The following is an 11852-nucleotide window of genomic DNA, read 5'->3' on the forward strand; positions in this document are numbered from 1 at the left end:
TACCTATTGTTGTCATACCCTATAGTCAAGTAGTCAGAAACCTAATATATTTAATGATTTCTACTAGACCTGATCTCTCATATTCAGCTAGCCTAGTTAGTTGATATATGTCTAATCCAGGTAAGAGACACTGGGAGGCTACTAAATGGATCCTAAGGTACATAGTTTGGTCTAAAAACTCAAGATTACTCAATCAAAAGTCAATTGAAACAAACTTAGAACTTTATGGATATGTGGATGCTGACTATGCTGGTGATTTGGACAAAAGGAGGTCCTTAACAGGTTGTCTTTTCCTTTATGGTCCTAATCTAACCAGCTGGAAAGAAACACTACAACCTATAGTTGCCTTATCTACAACAGAAGCTGAATATATGGCTTTAACAGGAGCAATCAAAGAGGCATTGTGACTTAAGAGATTGCTAAAAGACTTTGGAATAGATTACATAATGGTAAAACTCTATTGTGACAACCAAAGTGCTATATATTTATCCCGAAATCCACAATACAACACTAGAACTAAACACATTGATATAAAGTATTATTTCATCATAGATAAAATTGAGATAGGAGAAATAGAAATTCTAAAGGTCCACACATTAGACAATGCAGCTGACATGTTGACAAAACCTATTTTAAAGCTTAAATTAGTTAAATATCTAGAACAGGTTGGCTTCGAGCTTCCAGATACAGGGTAGACAGAATGGTCAGAATCAGGAAGATCAGAAGATTGCAAGGCATTAGAGTCAAGGTGGAGAATTTGAAGAAGCTGTGACTCAAATACCTCAGCTTATTATTTGTTATAACTAATTTTGTGTTGTAACGGTTAGTTGGTATGCATTATTAATACCTCTGATCAGTAAAACAAAAATAGAGAGAGTATTTCATCATTTCCTAAGTTTTTGTAACAAATAAAAGGTTGTACGCAATCTTCTTAGTAAAAATAACTTAATCTTCCCGTGGACGTAGGCAATCTTGCCGAACCACGTAAACCTCTGTGTTTCTTCTTCTTGTTTTTATTTTTCTTGTTCATTCGACTGTTATCTTTCTGCAAATCACACGCCATACAATCTTGTTTCAAATCGTATCAAATACAGAGGATCAAGTTGAATCATGCATCGATCTTCGCTATCGAGTAGCTTCGAGTTATTCGTTTTCATCTTCAAGTCACACGGAGTAAAGATCAAGATCCATCGAGTAAGATCGAGTATCAATCAGTTCTCATCGAGTTCCATCGAGGATTGATAGAAACTCGTTAGACAAAGAAGGAAATTTGCATCGAGCATCGAATAGGAAGACATCGAGCATCGAGTATCCAACATCGAGGATTTGGTAGAATATTTCTTAGTCTTTTCTTCATCATTCCATTGTTGATCTTAAGTATTCCAGTGTTGATCTTAAGTATTTAATTCCAATGATCCAGAGTATCAACTTTCTACTTTTTTTTTTTTTTTTTTTTTTTTTTTTACTTCATTAGATTTTGAAATGTTAAAGTTTTGTGCTTGATTTTTATTTAGTCATTATGTTTCAAAGTATTACATTTTTATATTTGAGTTTTGAGTTTAGTTGATCTCATTTGATCTCTAAATTTCAATATTTTATAATTTCATGCTCAAGTTTTTCCTAAGGCCCATTTTAGTCTTTGATGTTAATTTTTAATTAATTAATTAAAAATAATTATAACCAAAATTTTTATCAATATTAAGATGAGATCTTTAAACTTAGCAATCAAATAGAAGCAACACAAAACATAGGATATAAAAAAATAACATTTTAAAATAAGAGATCAAATGGAAATTAAATAAAAAACACAAGGTATGATAGAAGTGTAATAATTTGAAATTTATAGACCAAATAGAAACTAAAATCAAAATGAATAAAATTGTATTGGGTAATATTTTTTATTTCTACTTTCCTCTAAGTTTTTTTTCTTTAAATACAATATTGGTTAGATTATATTTAAGAACATTCTAGTTTGTATTATTTTTCTTTCTTTTTTTTTTTTATATATAATTTTAGGGTCCGTTTGTTTTAGAGATTTTCTCATGAGATTTCAGACGGACATTTAGTATTCCTATTTGTTTTATAGAATTCCACTATTTAAACTCAGAATATTATTATCCAGAGAACTTTAAAACCCATCTGACATAAATTTTTAATACCCTACAAAAGTATAGAATTTTTATGTCTAGGAGATTAACGGTAAAAATATAACTTAATTAATTAATTAATTAATATAAAATATTCACTACTATTAATTTTAATCAATTATTAAATATAAATATATTATTTAAACTTAATGAATTTTACCTAATATCTTTACCATCAATATTTTATACCATCTTATCTATGTAATATAAATTATTATTGTCAACTAATTAATTAATTAATTAATTAAATTATTTTTTAGTAATTAATTTAATTATTTTTATTTAAGAGTATTTATTTATTTATTAATTAAATAATTAACTAACATAACAACAATTTAATTAATGTTAAATTTAATTGATCTCTTAAGTTTAATTAAGTAATTATTTACGGTTAGTTTCTATAGAGAAATTATTGCATTGAACACAAATATTTCACTTACAGACATTAATTATCCTATACATCTAAACATATACACTAATTATCCCAGACATTCAAATCCTAAATATTTAATATTCACATCCATGAAATAATATCTACTATCCAAATGACCCTTAATGGTATTTTTTAAATCAATAACTTTTAAATTTATAAATTAGGCATCCCTAAATTTTAAAATTGTCTAATAGGTAAAGAAAATTTTAATTTTATGTTTAATAAGTTATTGATGTATTACAAATGAATAAACGAAAATTTTAGAAAAAGAAACATAGAAACTATACACATTTTTCCTTCCAATTTTGTATATGATTTTGGGAACGCTTCCATGAAATGAAAAAAGAAATTTAATAGAAAAAAACAATAACAATAACAAATACATTATGTTACCAAATGATTTGTTTAGTTGTTAGACTAAGGCATATATTTGTTCATTTTAGGGGAGTTACATTGAGCAATTGGATCATAGTTGTGGTGATAGTATGGTTATTTGTGATTCTCTTAATTACAAAAAGTTATACTACAAGTTTGGCCTCACATTTTAACGGTTCAAGAGTTCAAACTAACTGTAACGGACATAAATCGGCTTCTTATAAATTGAGAGAACATTGGGTATCAAGGAGGTTCTTTTGTGTGCGAGATTCTTGAGTCCTTGAAGTTCCATGATTCCCAACTCAAAACTTACCAATCTCATGAAGAAATGCACTAACTTTTCCTTAAAGGAAGCATTCTGCTGCTGTGGATGAAATCCCTTATATTAAGTTGTTTCTCGCCATGTATTGCTCTCAATACACCATCACCAAAGGAAGCTATAAAGCCGATGGCTTTGGTTTTGTAAGTTACTCATCTCTCACTTTTTATTGCGAGCAATTTGAGTCAGCATTCTACAATGCATGTATCTTTTTGTAGTCTCGCTCTAATCACATAGTAAAAAAGCTTAAAAAATATTTAAAGAAGAAGAAAGAAGGAAAACTTTGTTACTGGATTACAAAAAGACAAGTACAACTAAGAATACACCTTAATATGTTTGAGTTAATAAGTTTGTGTTTGGGATGTACAAATGTAAGATAAAATTTCTCGATAAATATAAAAAATAGAGAAAGAGAAAAGAAAAATAGAATTCCTCGATAAATGCGTAAATTTTAATAATATTTATTATTTAAATTGAGTTTTTTAACACCGAAAAATTGTATTTAGAGAAAAATATAGAGTAAATGACTGAATTGAAAACAATGAAAACTAATGTCATTTTTTTTTTTAAAAAAATCAATGACACACCTCTCTATGTATTCCATTTCTTATATCCTGAGTAAAACACACAAAATATATATATTTCATGATTGCGGCCTCCACAATATAGTTGTTTTTTCAATAACAGTAGGGTTACTGACTCTAGTTGAGATATTTGGAATACACCTATTAACCTCCTCATCATTTAGACATTAAATAAAAAATTGTCTTCTCTATAATAATTATTACATACAAAGCATAAAAAAATTGTTACCTATATTGTAATGGCCACTTGGATAACTTTTGGTGAAATACATCTTATTTTAGGAAAAAAATCTAATACTATCATATTACAAACTCATTTTCCATTTACGATTTGACATGTTAATAAATGATTTATTAATTTATTATTTATTTATTTTGTAAACTTCGTATAATTTGCTACTGTTGTGTTAAACAATGAATGGACATAGTTTAGCAAAATTTTACATAGTACCATAATACTAGAATTTTTCTCCTCATTTTGCTCACCGGCTGAGGCGAAGGATATTCATAAATGGCGTTCTTGTTACCACAAGCCGTAGTTGTTACCAGAGATGATCACCACCCTTGAACATATTATATAAATAAAATTTCTTAGGGTTTTTTAGAGCACATTTTGAGGGTCACTAGTTTTTAAACCATCTCTATTTTTCTTTCAACTGAGAGATGAATGAAAAGAAGTTGGGCGTTGTTGCCTGTGTTGTATCTATCTTTATGCAGACGATTGTCCATTAAAAATTTATCGTGTGACAAATATATATATTTTCTAAAAATGAATTGCATGTATTTTCCGAGATGATATATGTTAGGGTACATTTTAAATTTAATTGAGTTTATAAATTTTACCACTTGTCCTTGTCCTTTTGTACTTTGCCTCACTGTTTCGTACATACGGTTTCAATAATTTTTACCATTTGTTGAATTCCATTAAATTCACCTAGTAAAAATCTTTTACAACTCACATAAATTAAATATAAAAAACATGAGAAGTATTGCAAAAAATTGAGTTCGCAGAAGGAACAGTCATTGGACCCCAAACCCCAACTTTTTGTTTAAAAAATCCAAGTTTTGTGACATAATATACTATAAAGTTTCCATAATTTTATAAATGCACCATTTTTTTTTTCAGCAATTGAAAGTGTTCAATTGTAAATCTAGGAATGATTAATGAGATTTTGTAAATATTGCAAATCTATATGCATATATCTGATTTCCATTATTTTTATTCCAATTTTATTCTCATTAGTGTATCACCATGAATGTTATTATATCAATTATTCATTTATTTCAAAGTATTGTTTTTTAGTACATTGTTATCAACTCATATAAGTTCAATTCATATCTAGTTATTAACCATTATCTTCGATTTATAATGGTTCAATGGGTTGAATTAACATTATAACCCCCTTTTATTTCTGAAATAAATAATTAAACTTCCATTTGTTAACTATTTAGTTTTTAGTCTATAGGTTTTTAAAATTAAGTCTACAAACACCTTTTACACCTCTAGATTTCTTGCTTTATTATCTACTTCTACCAACGTTATTTTAAAATCAAGACAAAATTCGAAAACAAAAAAAATATTTTTTAAGAGGGAAAATTATTTTAAATGATAAAACTACTGAAAATATTTAAATATTATGTAAGTATTTTGGTTCATTTTGTTATATTTGAAAACAATTATTTTAAGAACTTGTTTTTGTTTTTAGAATTTGGCTGAGAATTCTATTCTCATATTTAAGAAATATGCAAACCATTATAAGAAAATGAGAAGCAATATTCTTAGTTATCAAAAATCAAAAATAAAAAACGAAATGGTTACCAAACGGAGTCTAAATTATGGCTTATATGCTCACACACTCAACATAACCCGAATAGTTGACTTGATACATATATTTGTAGTAAAATTTTATACAAGATTAAAGAACATAAACAAATGAATAATTTTTCAAAAGTTAAAGTGTCAATGAGTAGGGGTTGGATCCCTCCACTTTCATCTTGAATTCAAAATAAAAAAGTTATATGTGTTGGAAGCATTGACGAGCCCACTCTAAAATTTCATTTTAAATCTCAAAAACTTTAAAGAGAGGAAACTTGTTCTCTAACAGAACTTGAGAACACACAAGAGAAGAATATTGTTCTCTTGAAACTCGATTTGCTTCAATTGATTTGATTTTTCTTTTACTTGACTACAAATGAGGGAAATGATCCCTTTATATAATACTCAAAAGACATTCCTAAAAGACACAAAATAAATGAAGTACATGTATACATACTATTCATGTACTTGAACAATTACACGTATCTAGAAATTAGAAATTTGTTATTTTGAAATATACCTAGGAATGTATTATCCATTATGTATCTAGCTAAATTTCTAACATCTCCCCTTAAGATAGGCTACTATGCTCTGAGCTTTTCTTTCATTTTCCAGAATAAGTTTGTCTTTAATGGTTTTGTGGATATGTCTGCAACTTAATCTTGTATCTTGCAATACTTGATATATACTTCTCCATCTTTATGAAATAATACTTGATCTTTATATGTTTACTTCTTCCATGAAAAATCAGATTCTTTGAAAGTGAAATAGATGATTTATTGTTACAGAACATGACAGTCTCTTTCTCTTGAGGGCAGTTTAATTGATGTAGTACCTTTCTTAGCCAAAGTGCTTGACAACTGGTTGTAGACAAAGAAATGTATTCAACTTCCGTTGTTGACAATGCTAAGACATCTTGCTTCTTTGATGCCCATGAAACTGCTCCAGAACCAATAATTAATATATATACAGAATTACTTTTGTAATAATCAATATTTCCTCCCCAATCACTATCGTTGTAGCTAACAAGGACATTATCCATGTTCTTCTTATAGTGGATTCCATGATCAATAGTTCCAAGAACATATCTAAGAATTCTTTTTCCAGTTTTCCAATGACTTCTCTTTGGTGATGCCATAAATCTCCTCAATAAACTGACTGGAAACATAAGATCAGGTCTAGTTGTAGTTAAATACATTAAACTCCCAGTAATACTTTTATAGATGGTGGAATAAAAAACTTTGCTATCATCATGTTTGCCAATTTTAAACCTAGTTCCATATGAGTACTGGTAGGATTAGCATTTTCCATCTTGAACATTACCAGTAAATATTTTGCATACTTCTTTTGGGAAATTGCAATCTCACCATCACCTTGCTTAACTTCAACACCAAGAAAGTAATGAAGTAAACTCATATCAGTCATCTCAAATTCTTTCTTCATGCTCTCTTTGAAATCTTCAATCATCATGTTTGAATTTTTCGTAAAGATTAAATCATCAACAAATAGACAAATGTTCAAAGGGTTACCATTTTTGTCTTCTTTAGTGTAGAGAGCATGTTCGTATGGATATCTTTTGAAACCATCCTTCAAGGAAAAATTGTCAATACGACTGTACCAGGCTCTTGGTGCTTGTTTGAGCCTATACAATGCTTTCTTCAATCAACACACTTTATTTTCTTCTTCTCCATTCTTAACATAACCATGGGGTTGCTCAACATATATTTTGTCCTCTAAATACCCATTTAGAAAAACTGACTTGACATCCATTTGATGTTCTTTCCAGTCATTTTGTGTTGCAAGGCCTAAAAGCAATTGAACAGTCTCCAAGCGAGTCACATGTACAAAAAATTCTTCATAATCCACACTACACTTTTGTTTATACCTTTTCATGACTAGTCTTGCCTTGTATATCTTGAATTCTCCATTTTGCTTCAGCTTCATATCTCATTTGACTCCAATAGCTTTTTTATTTACTGGTAGTTTGACTAACTCTCATATCTAATTTCTTCTAGTTGCATCAAGCTCTTGATCCATTGTATTTTTACATTTTTCATCTTCAATTACCTCTTCAAAGTATATAGGATTGACATCTACAAATAAAGAAAAATCAACATGTTCAGCATCTATCATTCTTCTTGAAGTATTATAGATATCATGAAAAATTCTTGTCTTCCTTGGAGTAGTTTCTTCATCACTTGTGATGTGTGAAGATGAAGATGAAGCCACTAGTTGAGTTTCTTCAAGCTCCAAGTTTTGAGCATCTTCTTTGCCACTTATGTCAACAAATAATGGACTATGTCTTCATTTGCTACATCCAATAACCAGAATTCTGCTTCATTAAACTTGACATCTCGACTAATAATAACTTTCTTACTTGCAAGGTTGGTCGGGTAGAATTCGTCGCCTAATTCTATATCAAATAATTTTAACCGCTTCCACTAAAACTTAGTAGTGGTAACACGAGTCAAACGCAGGAAACCTTTGAATTTCTTAGTCGACAATTGAAGTTGATTTGATTGCAATTATACGTAAATAGCATGAAATAAATGCACAAAGTAAAAATTTGAAGAAAGCCTAGCTTGGGTTGTAATAAAATTTTCCTACTCAAAATACTTGATCATCTAATTCTCATTACTGAAATTGAATAATTGCCTACACATAACCAATTCAATTAGAAAAGCTAGTTAAATAGTCCTAATCAACTAACTAGTCCAATTCGAATGGAAAAAAAACATGCAAATTTAATTTGTCCTAATTGCAACAAGACATAAGGAATTGTTAGGTGGAATATTTAATTTCACGAGTTATATGTTAATTTAAAGCGATAACCATAAAATCCACAAGCATACTATAATATTATCATAATCTCAAATAAACAAGATTGAACTCAACAATACAAGATATAATTTGGTTCAAAAACCACAAATATATGAAAATATGGAAAAATCTTAAAACCCAAGCTAGAAAATGATACTTTAGCCTATAATTGACATAATGGACATGAAGGAATTGTTTGGATACATAAACAGACGAAAAAGATGAAGAAAATTGAGAGAGGTCTTGCTCAAATTGGTAGGAATTTGAGATCTCTTTCACGCAGTAGCTAAAATTCTTTTTATAAAAATCATGCTGGCACCGCGATGCTGATGAAAATTCTACACATATTAGGTTCGAAGCATCACAACGCTCTAAGGAAACACCATGACGTTGTGTGCTTTTCATGAATAAGAGTCATTCTACCTTACAATGCTGAGCATGGCACCATAGGGCGTCGCGGTGTTGTGCAGGCAGAGGCAAAGCTCGTCATTTTGACCTTATTTTTCTCGGTTGATGCAATTAAGCTTCGTTTTGACCCGTTTTAATTCTGCTTTGTCACAAACTCCTAGTTCTACCTCTTGGGTGCTCGAAACTTATAAAATAACCAAATAAACATGAAAATCCAAGAACAACCTCAAATTAAGCAGAGCAAGATAGTACTTCTTTGGTACTATCATGGGTTGTATAATATATAAGCCTTGGAGTTCTCACTGCACCCCATAAAAATGCACTTTTCATGATTTATCATCTAGTTTACCTCTTTTCTCATCTGAAACATGAGAGTAAGCAATACACCCAAATACTCTTAGATGACTAACAGTTGGCTTTAATCCACTCCGTGCTTCTTGAGGAGTAATACCTTGCACACTTTTAGTTGACGCTTGATTTAAGAGATGAACAACACAAATTACTGCATTGCCCCAAAATTGATTTGGAAATTTCTTGCCCTTCAACATACTTCTTGCAAGCTCCATTATTATTCTTCGAACAGTCATTTGATGCTTGGTTATGTTTTTCTTTAAGAAATCTGCAAAACGATATATTCTCCTCCACGATCTGAACGTAATTTTTTCAATCTCAAGTTGCTTTCATTTTCAATCATTACTTTGAATGTCTTGAAACATTCGAAAGTAGAGCTCTTTTATTTTAGTAGATAAATCTATGTCTTTCGACTATAATCATCAATAAATATAAGAAAATAGCGATTACTTCTATGTGTAGTAGTTCTCATGGGTCCACATAAGTCTGTATGAAGGAGCTTGAGAGGTTTTGATACTCTCCAAGAACATCTTTTCGGAAATGAATTTCGATAATGCTTTCTAAAAATACATGCTTCACAGAGTTGATCTTTTTCAATATTTGACATCACTCTCATCATATGTTGTTGACACATGTGAGACAAAGTGTCAAAACTTAGGTACCCATACCGACAATGCCAAAGTCACGAAGTGTCTTTTGGTAAAGTCTCAAACAAACAAGTTTTTCATAGTACATTTTGATTGGAAATATTTTGTTATGAGACCTCCATTCTTGGATCCGATCTCACATATGCTATCTTTAAGGATAACATCATGTCCTCTCAGTAGAAGTGTCCTAACACTTAAAAGATTTTATTTGAGCCCTAAAACATAATAAACATTAGTGATTATTTTTGCTCCATTATTTGTCAATATCTCCTTTTCCTTTGACTTCGAGTTTCTTATTGTCATTTATCTCCACTTTATTTTGATGAGATACAGCTAAAGATATAAAAATATCATTTCCTTTTATCATGTGATTACTACAACCACCATCAAGATACCATATATCTTTAGCCCTTGTTTCTAATTGAATGTAAGGAAGAGAAGACCTTGATCATTATCCCGCTGCTCTTGCATTAGGCTGGTTTCAGCTTGATTAAAACTAGTCTTCTTGGACCAATAGTTTGATTGAAAATTCTTATAATGTCTACAATTGAAATACTATATGTGAGAAAAATCTCCACAACCTCCACTTCTGCTTCTTCCTTTACTTGAACTTCACCCCCTTCCTTTATTTGAAGAATTTGATTGTCTCTACTCTATGACTCAAAACTTTTAAAGTCGTTGGACTATCCATTTCTGCTACCACTACGTCCACCTTTTATTCCACCAGATCATCCTCTAGAAGAGGTTTGTATATGTAAAACTTCTTCTGAAGGAGTAAAATTAAACCAATTCAATTTATGCTCGTGAGATCGAAGAGATCCCATTAAGCTATTGATGGAGAGAGTTGACAAATCTTCAGATTCTTCAATCGTTATAATAATATGCCCAATCTTCGAGTCGTGATTCTAGGGATCTTTTCGACTACTCTTTGATATTCAATTGTTTATCCATTTGATCTCAATTGATTAACAAGTAAGATAACACAGTTGAAAAATTTTTCAATAGTTTCAGCATCTTTCATTCGAATGGTATCAAATCCAGCTCGAAGTGTTTGGAATTGTACCAATTTTACTTTTTATTCTCCTTCGTACAAACTCTAAAATGCATCATACGTTGCTTTAGCAGTCGAGACTTCTTATATTCTTTGAAAGATATTTTCATCTAGAACGTCGTAGATAACAGATAATGCCTTTTTTTTTTTTTTTTTCTTCTTTTTTTTAATCTTTCTTTCTAGCTTCTCTCAACTTATTGGGTTGTTGTTTTCCAAATATCCTCTATCAACAATATTTCAAATATCTTGAAATCCATAAAGAACCTTCATTTCTTGACTCCATCATCTATAGTTTTCCCCAAAAACGAGGAGGTTGAGGCTGCAACATATTGTTAGAAGACATCTTTCAATCTTACGCTCTGATACCACTTTGTTGAAAGCATTGATGAGCCCACTCTAAAATTTCACCCTGAATCTCACAAACTTTGAAGAGAAAAAAACTTGTTCTCTTAGAAAATTCAAGAACACACAAGAGAAGAATATTGTTCTCTTGAAACTTAATTTACTTCCGTTGATTTGATTTTTCTTTTACTTGATTACAAACGAGGGAAATGATCTCTTTATATAATACTCAAGAGACATTACTAAAAGATACAAAATAAATGAAGTACATATATACATACTATTCATGTACTTGAACAATTACGTGTATTTAGAAATTAGAAATTCATGTATTTGGAAATGTATCTAAGAAAGTATATCCATTATGTATCTAGCTTAATTTCTAACCATATGAATACGGATAAGATTGAAATTAAACCAATAAAATAATTTAAGAATATTTTTTAAACTAACACGTAGATGAATCGTGGATTGTATCTATATTTGTAGTTGTGCATTCCACTATTGAAAAAGAATTCAAATGTATATTTTAGAAAGGAAAAATCTAGGAGAATTTCGG

This window comes from Benincasa hispida, chromosome 4 (assembly GCF_009727055.1).
Source record: "Benincasa hispida cultivar B227 chromosome 4, ASM972705v1, whole genome shotgun sequence".
In the NCBI taxonomy this organism is placed as follows: domain Eukaryota; kingdom Viridiplantae; phylum Streptophyta; class Magnoliopsida; order Cucurbitales; family Cucurbitaceae; genus Benincasa; species Benincasa hispida.